This window comes from Cervus elaphus, chromosome 11, assembly GCF_910594005.1.
Source record: "Cervus elaphus chromosome 11, mCerEla1.1, whole genome shotgun sequence".
Classification (NCBI taxonomy): domain Eukaryota; kingdom Metazoa; phylum Chordata; class Mammalia; order Artiodactyla; family Cervidae; genus Cervus; species Cervus elaphus.
The window spans coordinates 44548792-44561880 of record NC_057825.1 but is presented as its reverse complement, the minus strand read 5'-3'; the positions used below and the strand labels follow the sequence as shown (position 1 = coordinate 44561880).

Below are 13089 nucleotides of genomic sequence, written 5' to 3'. Positions count from 1 at the left end.
TCCTTCCAGTGAATATTCAGGGTTAATTTCCTTTAGGATTTACTGGTTTAATCTCCTTACAGTCCAATGACAGTCTTCTCCAACACCACAGTTCAAAAGCATCAATTTTTTGGTGCTCAGCCTTCTTTATGTGGAGGTGGGCCTGCCTTTTTGGAAGTCTGAGGTCTTCTGCCACCCTTCAGGAGGTGTTCTGTAGGAACAGTTACATATGCACCTGTATTTCTGATGTATTTGTGGGGGAGGAAGATGATCTCCACATCTTACTCTTCCTCCATCTCCCACCAGACTTAAGAAGTTGACTTTTGATGTAAGAAATCCAACATGCTTTGCTGTCTGGCTCAGTGTTTTCTTTCCCCAAATTGTTGGCCCCAAAATTGTGGCCAGTGGTGATTCCACAGCTCTGCCTTTACTTCTATCAAACAGTACAGATCTCCAGCTGAACGTCCCAACTAAGAATGCAAAGGTGAAAAAAAAACAGTCTTTCAGAGGGAGAGAATGCCCAAGAGTTCAAGATCTGCTTGTTGGCCAGTTCGTGCTCCAGGCTGGCTTACTCTTGCCCCTTGCTCGTTTCACAAATAGCACACAGTGTCCAGGTGTGTTTTGCTCTATTTCCAGGTTAACAGGGCACAGTTTGCAGGTGTGCTTACAAAATATCACCTGGAACATTATTTGGGGGTAGGGAGGAGGGAACTAGGCTTTTATTCTTGATTTTGAAGCATTATAGTCTCTGTAGGCAGGGAGCCAGTTGCTTACAAGTAAAACTGCTCCAAACTAGATTGTTATCACAGCCCATTTGGATTGGCTTTTCCAGCACATGAATCAACAAGAATGAGTCAAGAGCTTCCTGAGTGGCCTCTGGGTAGATGAGGTGACTGATTTAATCAGGTTCTTTGACTCAGAAGGTCTGAAATGCCCGAAACAAGAAGCCTGAGGACTTGATAGCTTTTCTCAGCGTTTGCATTCACCATCCTGTGCAAGGGGCCCCGGTCTGTTCCCAGAGAGCGTTCTATAGCCTGGTGGTGGCCAGATCAAATAACTGCTAACAAAATAAAATAACCAAACCAAAACAAAGGCCCACTGGAATGTTATGAAACAGTGAATTCAGTCTTTTCATTTTTGTGGTTTTGGTGACTGTTTTATTTGGGCGTGTTCTTGACACTTGATGGTTTCAGAGGGTTCTAGCCAAGAAGAAGTCCTTTGATGAGAAAGTGTAAGTTGCTCCTTGTAACATTCCCAGTGTTAGGAAACTTGGGCTGACTGTAGCTCCAAGCTCTTCCTCCCGGCTCTCCAAGTGTCTCCTGCTCACATATGTTTGGCAGGTCAGTTTGCTCAGGCAGTACTGTCTTGTCACAGCGCTCCACAAGGGGCACCTGCCTGGGTCTGGGAAAGTCCCTATGAGGAGCTTTGGCTTTGGTTCAGCCTGTACCTGGGCCTGTGTGTAGGGAGGATGGGCTGGTCACTGCTGCCTTGAAGCTAACCCAGTCTGGCCTGGATCACAAGCTCTAATAGATTCACTGAGAGTCAAAACACTGGCTACCAGGGCAAAGGAGGATGTAGCCGTCCCCTCCCTGCCATTGCCACCTCTCCAGCAAGGGTGAGGATGACATTTGCCTCTGTGTGGTTTTCAGTTTTAGGAAGATGGAGGCTGGGAATTGGGGGCACAGAGAGGCCTGGAAATTTTGATAAGGGCTTAGAGCAGGATTCTTAGGGTGCTGCCCACAGGTTGTCTATAAACCACGGCAACATTTCATGAAAGCAGTTTGGTGATATGTATCATGCCCAGGTCCTTTCGGGCTTATTGTGAGTTATCAGTTACTGTTAAATTTTAAGATTACCCTTTTTCATTCTTAAAAATGTCCTGCTTTGGGGGATCAGTGATGTGACCACCCAGCATTTGGGATACCTTTGGGAAATGTATCCTAAGAATGTTTACAAAGATGTAGCTTCAGAGAGGTTTAGCACAGGGCTACTAGGCACCAAGAAAAGTTAGAGATAAATTATGTGTCCTACAATAAACAATTAATTAAATTAGTTAAGTACATTATAGTGCCTCCACATAGTGGAATGCTAGGTAGCCATTAAAAGTGAAGTGTAGCAAAATAGTAAATAGCATAAGAATGCTTGCATATTATTAGGGAAAATTACTAAACACCATGTTTTATATATACAGATAGATAGGTATCTATATATAGAGTTATGGTATTATTCAATCCTGGTTTACAAAGAAAAAGAAACATATGCATTTAATAAAGGATTGAATGAATACATACTAAACTATTTGTGGTTATCTCTGGGAAGTGGGAACTTCCCTGGTGGCTGAGTGGTAAAGAATTTGCCTGCAATGCAAGAGACCCAGGTTTGATCCCTGAGTTGGGAAGATCCCCTGCAGGAGGGCATGGCAACCTACTCCAGTATTCTTGCCTGGAGAATCCCATGGACAGAGGAGCCTGGTGGGCTACAATCCGTAGATTCACAAAGAGTCAGACATGACTGAAGCGGCTGAGCCCCACGCACGCTGGGAAATAGGGTTAGAAGTGATTCCTATATTCTCCTGTATGCTTTTTTGTGTGTTTCTAAATTTTCTACAATGAACGTGTAGAAGATTAGTGTCCAGAGATATGTGCATCCTAATCCTTAGTCTGTGACTATGTTAGCTTACGTGGCAAAAGGGAATTAAGTTTGCAGATGAAGTCGTCACTGCTAATCAGTTGACCTGGAGAAGCAGAGAGCTGATGGAATAATCCAAGTGGGCCCAATGTCATCACGCGCATGCTCAGTTGCCTCTGTCATATCCAACTCTTTGCAACCCCATGGACTGTAGCCCACCAGGTTCCTCTGTCCACAGGATTTCCCAGACAGAATACTGGAATGGGTTGCCATTTCCTCCTCCAGGGGATCTTCCCTACCCAGGGATCAAACCTGTGTCTCCTATATCTCCTGCATTGGCAGGTGAATTTGCTACCGCTAAACTACCTGGGAAGCTCAATGTCATCACAGGGATCTCTAAATGTGGAAGAGAAAGGCAGAAGAGAGATGTCTTGGGAGAAAGGCTCCACCATCTATTGAAGATGGAAGGGAACATGGAGCCCAGAAATGCCAGTGACTCATGGAAGCTGGAAAAGGCGAGAGAACGGGTTCTCTCCTGGAAAAGGAATTCAGCCCTGCCAACACCCTGATTTTACCCCAGGGAGATCTGTTCTGGACTTCTGACATCTAAAACTTTAAGATGATAAACTTGTGTTGTTTTAATCTTCTAGGTCTGTGGAAGTTGGTTACAGCAGCAATAGGAAACTTACACAACAAATTTCTTTTTTGAAAAGTCAGAGAAAAGATGATAATAAAAGTCATTTTAGAAGAAATGTTTAGAAAGTGCTCTTTATAATTTAAACCAACAGCCATCCAAGGAGGAGGAGGAGGTGGTGGAGGAGCTAGGAGGAGGGCTGGCACAATCTTTTTCCTACAAAAAATCTGCAGGAAGTGCCCATAGGCATAGCTGGCTATTGGTTTCTTATTCGTAGAAAATAATAATGCAAGGGAGGAGTAAATAACCTGAGGGGCAAGTAGCCTGAGAACTGTCCTACAGCAGGGTACAGTGAATTGCACAAAATGGGGCAAAAGCAATGAGAACTTGGTTCTCCCAGAGGGGAGAACCAGGGAGCTGTTGCCTTTGTGAACTCTGGGGTTAGGAAAGGAAACCATACTTGAAAGGAAATCCTTGTCAAGTGACAAGTGAGTGGAAACTGATGGGTTGTTGTGCTGGCTTGTGCTGGCAAATCCCATTCTGGCACCAAGGAACAGAAGAGGCATGATGGGCATGGCCCATGGGGAGGTTTTCCAGCCCCACCCAGGCAGGGAGCTGAGCGTGTTTGCTGTCTTGCCCATTCTGAACTGTTCACTGAAGCACTGTCACATCGGAGAGTTCAGAGGATCTTTTCTTAGATAAAATCCTTTCCTGTTTACTTTGAAGGAAAATTTTATTTATCTTTTTGGCTGTGCTGGGTCTTAGTTGCGACAGGTGGGATCTAGTTCCCTGACCAGGGATCTAACCTGGGCCCCCTGCATTGTTAGCATGGCATCTTAGCCCCTGGGCCACTAGGGAAGTCTCTGAAGGAACTTTTAAGGATATGCCAGACGCTTAGCAAAGGCTATAATGAATAAGGCACCTATAAATGGAAACGGCATTTTTTTCCCTCTGTTAGTGGGTCCAAAACCACTTCCGTTTCTGGAACAGAGAGGACTCTGTGGAGGTGGGTGCTGAGCTGGCTCTCAGCCCTGGACAAGAGACAGGTACTTCCTCTCCCAGTCAGCTCCCCAGGCATTCGCCTGCCTATCGCTATCCTGGAGGCTCAGTCAGTCCACACAAGTGCTGAACATTCATAATTACTTGGTCAGTGAGGCTTCATTTTTTTTGCTTAAGCTGTACGTGCCACAAATTCCAGAAGGTGACACCTTTTCCTAGTATTTCAGATTTTGATGACCAAGTGGTTTGTTTTATTCATGCTGTTCATTACTGCCTATGTGTGTTTAAAAACCTCAATATATCATACATGCAAAGTAATATGTATTATGTATCTAGAACCATGCTTGAGTACCCCCCACCTCTTAGGACAGTTACTGCTACCTTTGAAGTCCCCTGTGGTCCCCTCTCTCAGAGAAGTAGCCCGGGGACCACTGGGCCAGAAATTCTGACGTAGACTATCTTTGGCCACAACACTGGCCACCGTGCCAGCAAGAATCAGGGGTTTGTGTGACCAGAATATTTTCAACCTCCAAGCATTTCTCTTAGCTGGGTGTTTAATGAAGACCTGTCCCCCTGAGCTTTCCACACTGGGTTTGAGTAGAAATAAATCTTCCCTGAGACTTGAATTTCAGCACATCATTCTTTTGTTTTCCTTTACAGCGTTACCACCTTTGTATGCATTCCAATACAATATGCCATTTATTTTTGCTAGTTTTTAAAAATGTGTATAAATAGAACGTATGCCTCTTCTGTGATGCTTTCTTTTCCCTCAGGATCATGTGTTTTTGATACCCAGTCCTGCTGTGGCGTGTCATCTTACATCTCAGGCAGGCCCCTCAGCCTTCATACTTTCTGTGACCCTGAAGGCTGAAGGGCCATGGGCTTGGGGTTTGCCTTTGTCCGACCGTCCTGCTAGAGACTCCCTTTCTTTCTCATTGCCTCCTTCTTTCTCATTGCCTTCCTCTTGCCTCCTTCTCTGCATCTTCCACTATAACCTCCTTCAAGTGCAAAGACCACCCATTCCCACCCACACTGGTGCATTCACGCACAGGGTGTTTGGAGACAAATGTACAACCATAATGATTACTTGGAGAGGGTTAACAACTGTGACTCTTGTACTTTGCTTGCTCTCCACTCAGCTATGCTAGGCAGAGACGTCGTGCTGGTCCTGTCAGGGTCTGCTGATCATGGGCACCTGTCTGCACTTCCCCTGTGGGGCCAGGACCCGGGCCAGTGGACACATTTGGGCCACCAATCACACTTGTTAGAGAAGAAGCCGTCTAAGCTACTGGGATATGTGGCAGGTTTCCTGGGAAGTGGCTAAACTGCCTTTTGCCAATGTAATGAAATGAAAAACAGATGCTTGGAGTGCTGGGTGGAGCCTGGGACATGCTTGTCTTGGATTGATGGGGCTGAGGGACAGAGGGAGGGGGCATCGGACAGTGAATGAGCCTGGCTCTGCGCAGGGCAGAGGCCTCATTGTTGTTCAGTCCCTAAGCCATGTCTGACGCTTTGCGACCCCATGGACTGCAGCACGCCAGGCTTCCCTGTCCTTCACCATCTCCCAGAGTTTGCTCAAACTCATGTCCATTGAGTCAGTGATGCTGTCTGACCATCTAATCCTCCGTCACCCACTTCTCCTTTTGCCTTCAATCTTTCCCAGCATCAGAGTCTTTTCCAATGAGTCAGCTTTTCACATCAGGTGGCCAAAGTATTGGAACTTCAGCATCAGTCCTTCCAGTGAATATTCAGGGTTGATTTCCTTTAGGATTCACTGATTTGATCTCCTTGGTGTCCATGGGACTCTCAAGTCTTCTCCAGCACCAACAGAGGCCTTGGTGAGAAAGTAAAGGCCCAGGGCCCATGCCTCCCAGAGCTTGGTGTTTGTAAATGACTGCTGATGTGTACAAACTGAAGGCTTTGCTAGGTCAGCTGGGAACGCCTAGTGAGGGCATGTAGGATGTGCCTGACTGAGTTGTCAAGGGATGCTTCAGAGGAAGAGAAACACCAGGTCTTACAGGGTGGATGGAAATCTGAGTCAGGAGAGGGTGTTGCAGGCAGAGGAAATGCCCAGTACTGAGGCCTGAGAGGGTTCTTCAGGCTGCAGAGCATCTGCTCACACAAACCACCTGGAGTTGGCAAATTCAGAAAGACAGGAAGAAGAAGGGTGGTTGTCAGGTCTGAGGAGGGGGATAGGGAGTTAGTGTTTCATGGGTATAGTTGCAGTTTTGCAAGATGAACAGTTCTGTGGATTGATGATGGTGATGGTTGCTGCTGCTGCTAAGTCACTTCAGTAGTGTCTGACTCTGTGTGACCCCATAGACGGCAGCCCACCAGGCTCCCCTGTCCCTGGGATTCTCCAGGCAAGAACACTGGAGTGGGTTGCCATTTCCTTCTCCAATGCATGAAAGTGAAAAGTGAAAGGGAAGTCGCTCAGTCGTGTCTGACTCCTAGCGACCCCATGGACTGTAACCTACCAGGCTCCTCCATCCTTGGGATGTTCCAGGCAAGAGTACTGGAGTGGGGTGCCATTGCCTTCTCCGGGTGATGGTTGCACTCCATTATAAATGTACTTAATGCCACTGGATGAAGAGTGCATCATTTAAAAATGGTTAAGATGGAATATATATATGTGAAAAGTGAAAGTCACTCAGTCATGTCTGACTCTTTGCAACTCCATGGACTGTAGCCCGCCAGGCTCCCCTGTCCATGGGATTCTCCAGGCAAGAATACTGGAGTAGGTAGCCATTCCCTTCTCTACGGGATCTTCCCAACCCAGGGGTTGAGCCCAGTCTCCTGCATTGCAGGCAGATTCTTAACTGTCTGAGTCACCAGTCTGGTGTGTATATATATATATATACCATATGTGTATATATATATATATATGTAGGATATAGGATTGGGCTTCCCAGGTGGCACAGTGGTAAAGAATCCACCTGCCAATGCTGGAGACATGGGTTCAATTCCTGGTTCAGGAAGATCCTGTGGAGTAGGAAATGGCAACCCACTCCACTATTCTTGCCTGAAAAAGTCCGTGGACAGAGGAGCCTGTCAGGCTTCAGTCCATGGGGTCACAAAGAGTTGGACGTGACTGAGTGGCTAAGCATACACACACACACACACATATTGGGTCAGCTAAAAAATTCATTTGGTTATGGAAAGGTGTTATGGAAAAACCTGAACTTTTTGGCTGTCCCAGTATATTATTCCCAAGCACGGAAGTTGCTTGGTCCAGGGTGTAGCACTGAGCAGGCCCTTGGGAGAGCTGGGTGTGGGTGGATGGGTTTCTGTGGTGTAGGAGTGGCCTGAGATAGACCCAGGACGGGTAGGCAGGTGTCTGTGAGCCAGGCCTTCTGTGCCAGGCCAGGGGAGGGCTTAGCAGGGTGTGCCCTGGTCTTGCATCTTGGGAAGATCCTCTTGAAACTGTGTGGAGGGATTAGAGCTGGAATCAGGGCACCAGTTAGGAGACTGTCCGGAAAATGAGTCTGAAGTCCTGACGGGTAAGTCAGACAAAGCCAAGGGAGACACCAGGGTTCAACAGGGCAGCATTTTGGTGTCTATGAGGATGTATGATCCTGAGAACCTCGAGAAGTATGTTAAGAATGAGACTCAAAGTTCTAGAGATAGGAGAAGATGTTTACACTAGTTAGAGAGCCAGGGAAATGCAGAGCCCAATCCAGTGAAGAAGCCCACGGGCTGTAATCTGACTTGAAATTGTAAGCAGTGGTGACATATTTCTAAGGAAGGCAGACCCCTTCTTAACTTACAGTGACCCTGCAGGGGCAGATACAGAGGGTTGAGGTGTCCTTTCAGAGTTGTTATTGTTGTTCAGTTGCTAAGTCATGTTCGACTCTTTGTAATCCCCATGTGAGGCAGCACTCCCTGCTTCCCTATCCTTCAGTATCTCCTGTAGTTTGCTCAATCTCATGTCCATTGAGACAGTAATGGCATCCAACCATCTCATTCTCTGTTGTCCCCTGCTCCTCCCACCCTCAATCTTTCCCAGCATTAGGGTCTTTTCCAATGAGTCAGCTCTTTGCATCAGGTGGCCAAAGTATTGGAGCTTCAGCTTCAGCATCAGTCCTTCCAATGAATATTCAGGGTTGATTTCCTTTAGGATTGACTGGCTGGATCTCCTTGCTGTCCAAGGGACTTCCAAGAGTCTTCTCCAGCACCACAATTTGAAAGCATCAATTCTTTGGTGCTCAACCTTCTTTATGGTCCAACTCCCACATCTTAAAAAAATATCAAGGCCCTGCCTGGGTGTCACTCCTAGAGGTTCTGACTGACTTGGTGTTGAGTGGGGCCAGGTGACATTAATATGCAGACATCAGCAATGAGAGCCGCGTAACACCTGGCTGGGTCAAGAAAGGCCTTACTGATCCTGTTCAGGTGACTTGCCTGGGAGTAAGGGCAGCCTGCTGGAGGGTGTTGAAGGTTTGCATGATGTGGTGTCTCTCTGAACAAGAATCACTCTGAAGAATGGACCATTCCATAAGAGTAGAAGCAGGGAGGCAAGTTAGAAAAGTGTTAGAATAATCCATGTGAGGGACCTGGTATAGAGGTAGAAGTAAAAAGTAGTTTGATTCCAGGTGTTCTGAAGGAGGGAGCAAGAGGCCAGGTGGATGGATTCCTCTGGGGTGGAGAAGGCTCAACAATGGCTTCTGAGTTTGGGTGACTAGAGCCCCCCTTTTCTCTAGTCTTAAGGCCTCTGTCCTCCTGCAGTTCCACACCCACAGAAAAGATAAGAACCCAGAAGGGTTCCTTTCTGTCAACTCCACATTGGCCATAAGAGGCTACCTTATAAGCTTCTTCCTTATAAATGTCATGATTTTCCCATAATTGAACTGTGTTCTCAAGGCTATAGCTAAGTTTCTCTGAGTGCCCCCACCACATCCACTCCCAATAGAATAAAAACAGCTGTGAGAACATAGAAAATCATGCTATGGGTTAAACCTTGGCTAAAACTCTGTGAGAAGGCAGTGGCACCCCACTCCGGTACTCTTGCCTGGAGAATCCCACGGACAGAGGAGCCTGGTGGGCTGCCGTCGGGGGTCACACAGAGTCAGACACAACTGAAGTGACTTAGCTGCAGCAGCAGCAGCAAAACCCTGTGAAGCAGAAATGGAGTCTTTTTTTGGTTTGTTGTTTTGCTTTTCTTGCAAAGTCTTAAAGTTTTGTGTTTTTTTTAACTTTTATTTTGTATTGGGGTATAGCTGATTAACAAACAGTGTTGCGATAGTTTCAGGTGAAGAGTGAAGGGACTTAGCCATCCACACACATGTATCTGCTGCTGCTGCTAAGTCGCTCAGTCATGTCCGACTCTTAGCGACCCCATGGACTGCAGCCTACCAGGCACCTCCGTCCATGGGATTTTCCAGGCAAGAGTACCGCGGTGGGTTGCCGTTGCCTTCTCCGACACATGTATCTATTCTCTCCCAAATGCCCCTCCCATCCAGGCTGTCACATAACATTGAGCAGTGTTTCATGTGCTATATAGGAGGTTCCTATTGGTTATCTGTTTTAAATATAGCAGTATATATATGTCCATCCCAAACTCCCTAACTATCCCTTCCCCCTATCCTTTCCCCCGGGGAAAGGTAACTCCCTTCTCTAGCCTGTGAGTTTCTTTCTCTTTTGTAAATTTAAGTTCATTTGTATCATTTATTTTTAGGTTCCACATATAAGGGATGTCATAGGATATCAGAAACAGCAGTCTTAAAGACAAGGAAACTGAAATTCAGGGAGTGAAGCTACTAGCCTGATAATAGCTACCCCTTAAGAGAGCTTCCTGCCTGCTAGGGAGCTTTGGATGGTCGTGTGTGTGTGTGTGTGTGTGTGTGTGTGTGTGTGTGTGTGTGTCCACCACAAAAGAATTCTCCACACCAGCTGAGTGCCTACAATTCAACTCAATTCTGAAACTATCTACCCAGAGACAGCATCAGATTCCACTGGTTAAGGGCTCTGCCCCACACATCTGCTCTCACTTTAGAGGTCACAGCTCCAAGTTGTTCTTGGTGCCTTTGATTTACGGGCTGTACATCAGAGGTTCCCATGACCCCTCCTCAGGTTTGATTAATTTGCTGTAGTGGCTTATAGAACTCAGAAAAAGGTTACTGATTAGATTACTGGTTGCTGTAATCTAATTACAGTAACCTGGTTACTGTAACTCAGGGACAGCCGCATGGGAGAGATGCATAGGGCAAGGGGCACAAAGCTTCCAGCTCTGAGGGTACCACTCTCCCAGCACCTCTGGGCTTTCTTCACCTAGAAGTTCTCTGCATCCTATCCTTCTGGATGTTCTTGGAGGCTTCACTACATAGGCATCAATGACCAAGTCACTGGTAACTAAACTCAGTTTCTAGCCCCTCTTTCTTCCTCGGAGCTCCTGTGGTGGGACTGAAATTTCCATTCCTCTAATCACCTGGTTGGTTTCCCTTAGAAACCAGCCCCATCCTTAGGTGCTGTCTAAATGTTATTAATATAAAAGACACATGTATGAGTCTCTTCACTTAAAAGCCAGAGTTTTAGAAGCTCTGTGCCAGGAGCAGGGAAGACCAAACATACAATTTTAAATTACAATACCACAGGTGGCAAAATGATTGAGCTTGGTGTAGCCCTTATAACTTCTCAGGTTGTCTTCATGCTGAGCATCCCTGTCCCCCTGTCCCCACCCATCTAGTCTGAGCAGGTACCAGAGCTGCCTTTGCAATGTCTTCTATGAAGATGCTTTTCCCCTGTGAGTGCCTTCATCCTTAATCCCCCCATGTCCCTCCCCTTTGAGGGAATCAGTCCTGACTGCCAGCTGAAGGGAGCATCATCTCCCACAAGTTGCATGTGATGTCTTTTTACTCGTATTTTTTAAACAATCTCTCCTTATATCATCCCCTCAACAGATTAAAGGTGCTAGTCTCCTAGGCCAGGCACAGGAGAAGTATGAAAAAGAAAAATATGAGCTTTGCTCCTCAGAGCACTCATTTGGACAGGGTTTCTTCCCAGTGCCTCTACATGGTTGTTTTTCTCTTGCAGGACTCGGACCTTCTTGGACAGAAATGCCCCTTTGTCCTGAAAGGCTAGATGGGTGAATTCTCCAACCTGATGATGCAGAGTCAGTGTCCTCAGAACATCTGATGCAGCTGGACCATCTGGTCTGGCCCCCAAAGTCCATGTCAGTGGCTTTATGGTCACAGGAAATGATGACTATAGGGTGAATTCCTACAAGATAGTGTTTTGGGGGGTCTCCCTTATGGCAGAAAGCAAGGTGGTTCCTGCCCGTTGGACGAAAAGGGTGCATGTTGACGTCACTCAAGCTCTGGCTGTCCTGTGGTCCCACTGTCTCAGCACTGTGCTCGAGGAGGGAGATGAGGCCTTCCAGGGGAAGTGTTATGTCTTCCAAGATCCCAGAGCAGATTCAGGGCAAAGGATTGTGAAGCCTCACGATCACAGTCTCCTCGTCCCTTTTCAGAGACCTTCCTCCAAACCCACTGCTAGCAATACTGGACCATAAACTCAAGCAGAGAGGAAATCTGGCATTTCCGGAACAATCTTCTTCATGTTCCTCAGCAAACCTGCAGAAGATGACAGCCTGGTCACCACATCACTAGAAGCAAATGTGAAGGATTTTAGAAAAACAGCCTCTGCTCCAGCCCCAGTGGAAACAGCCGTCTCTGATCCAAGGTGGCCAGAGAACCCAGAGAAAATAGCCTTGCCAGGCCCTCAGCCAGTGAAGCCCTTCCAGCACTGTGGTTCCTATAAGAAGCTCCCTGGCAGCCACTCACAGTTTGGTCCTCCTCTGTAGGATGGAGAAGCCTAGAAGGCACTTTAGAGGATGGGATCAGTCAACCACTTTCTCTCAGCCCTTCCCAAGAGGTGAAGAGCAATCCTGGAGGGTGCCAGCAAATGAACAAACGCCTGTCCTGACAAGAGTCTTTCCTGGTGAAACACCGCGCTTCCTATGGAATAAAGGGCAGGCGTGGCTGCTGAGGCCCAGCAGTCCTTGGAGGGCAGGACATCTCTCTCCCTTCGTCACACAGCTTTCTCACCTTGCCAAGTCCTCTTTTCCTGTGTCCAAGCTGAGAGCTGTCTGGCTGACTCTGCGGAATTCTTGCTGGTCCTGCAGACACCCCTACTTCTGCATCGAGGCCTTGGCTAAGTGCTGGGCTCATCTCCAGGGAGGCCGGTATCACCTTTGCAGGTGGCTGCATCTCCGGGTGGTGGAGTGTTGTTACCACCTACTCTCTCCATGGTCTTCAAGTGACTCCCTCTGAGGCAGAGCCATAGCTTGTCCCTTGGATGGCCTTGACCTCACCCTTTCCAGAGCCAGGACAGACAGCCTGCCCCTGAATATGACTGCTGAGGGTGTCTCCTCATGGAATCATGAGCATCTTACAGAAAGAGACCCAATATACAGTTCCTGGAGTCCAGAGGGGCTGGCCACAGAGCCACTGGAAGGCTGGGCCAGAGTGACACTGACCACGGCCCCCACCAGGTTCTTCTAGCCACCGCTGCCCCTCACTGGGATTCCCACCCTCGCCTACCGCAGAGGTTCTGGGACACCAGGGTGGCGGCCTGTGCCAGCTTCACGGCCGGTGTCAAGTTTACAGTTGCCTTGAGACTGGGAAGGTCTCAGACAGAGACTGAGTCCGGCCATCCCCTCGGTCTGGTCCCATCAGGGAAAGAGCACAGTGGCTGCTGGCCTCTCTGCTGTGTTCCCTGGGAGCTGCCATTCAAGCTTCCTGTGACTAACACATTCCTTCTGTAGAGCTCACTGGTTTTCCTGGCTCCCTCTCCAAGTCTGGCCAGAGCAGAGCTGGCATCTAGAAGTTGTTTTTTTTTTTTTTAATGTTGAG

At 47.6% G+C, this 13089-nt stretch overlaps 1 long non-coding RNA gene across 1 annotated transcript in view; it reads left to right on the top strand.

Annotated features, from left to right (window-relative positions):
• Window positions 1–13089, top strand: part of LOC122703420 — a 114805-nt gene extending 101716 nt beyond the window's left edge. The window contains exon 4 of the long non-coding RNA XR_006343486.1: window positions 11270–13089. This is a non-coding gene — a long non-coding RNA (uncharacterized LOC122703420). The remainder of the gene's footprint in view (window positions 1–11269) is intronic.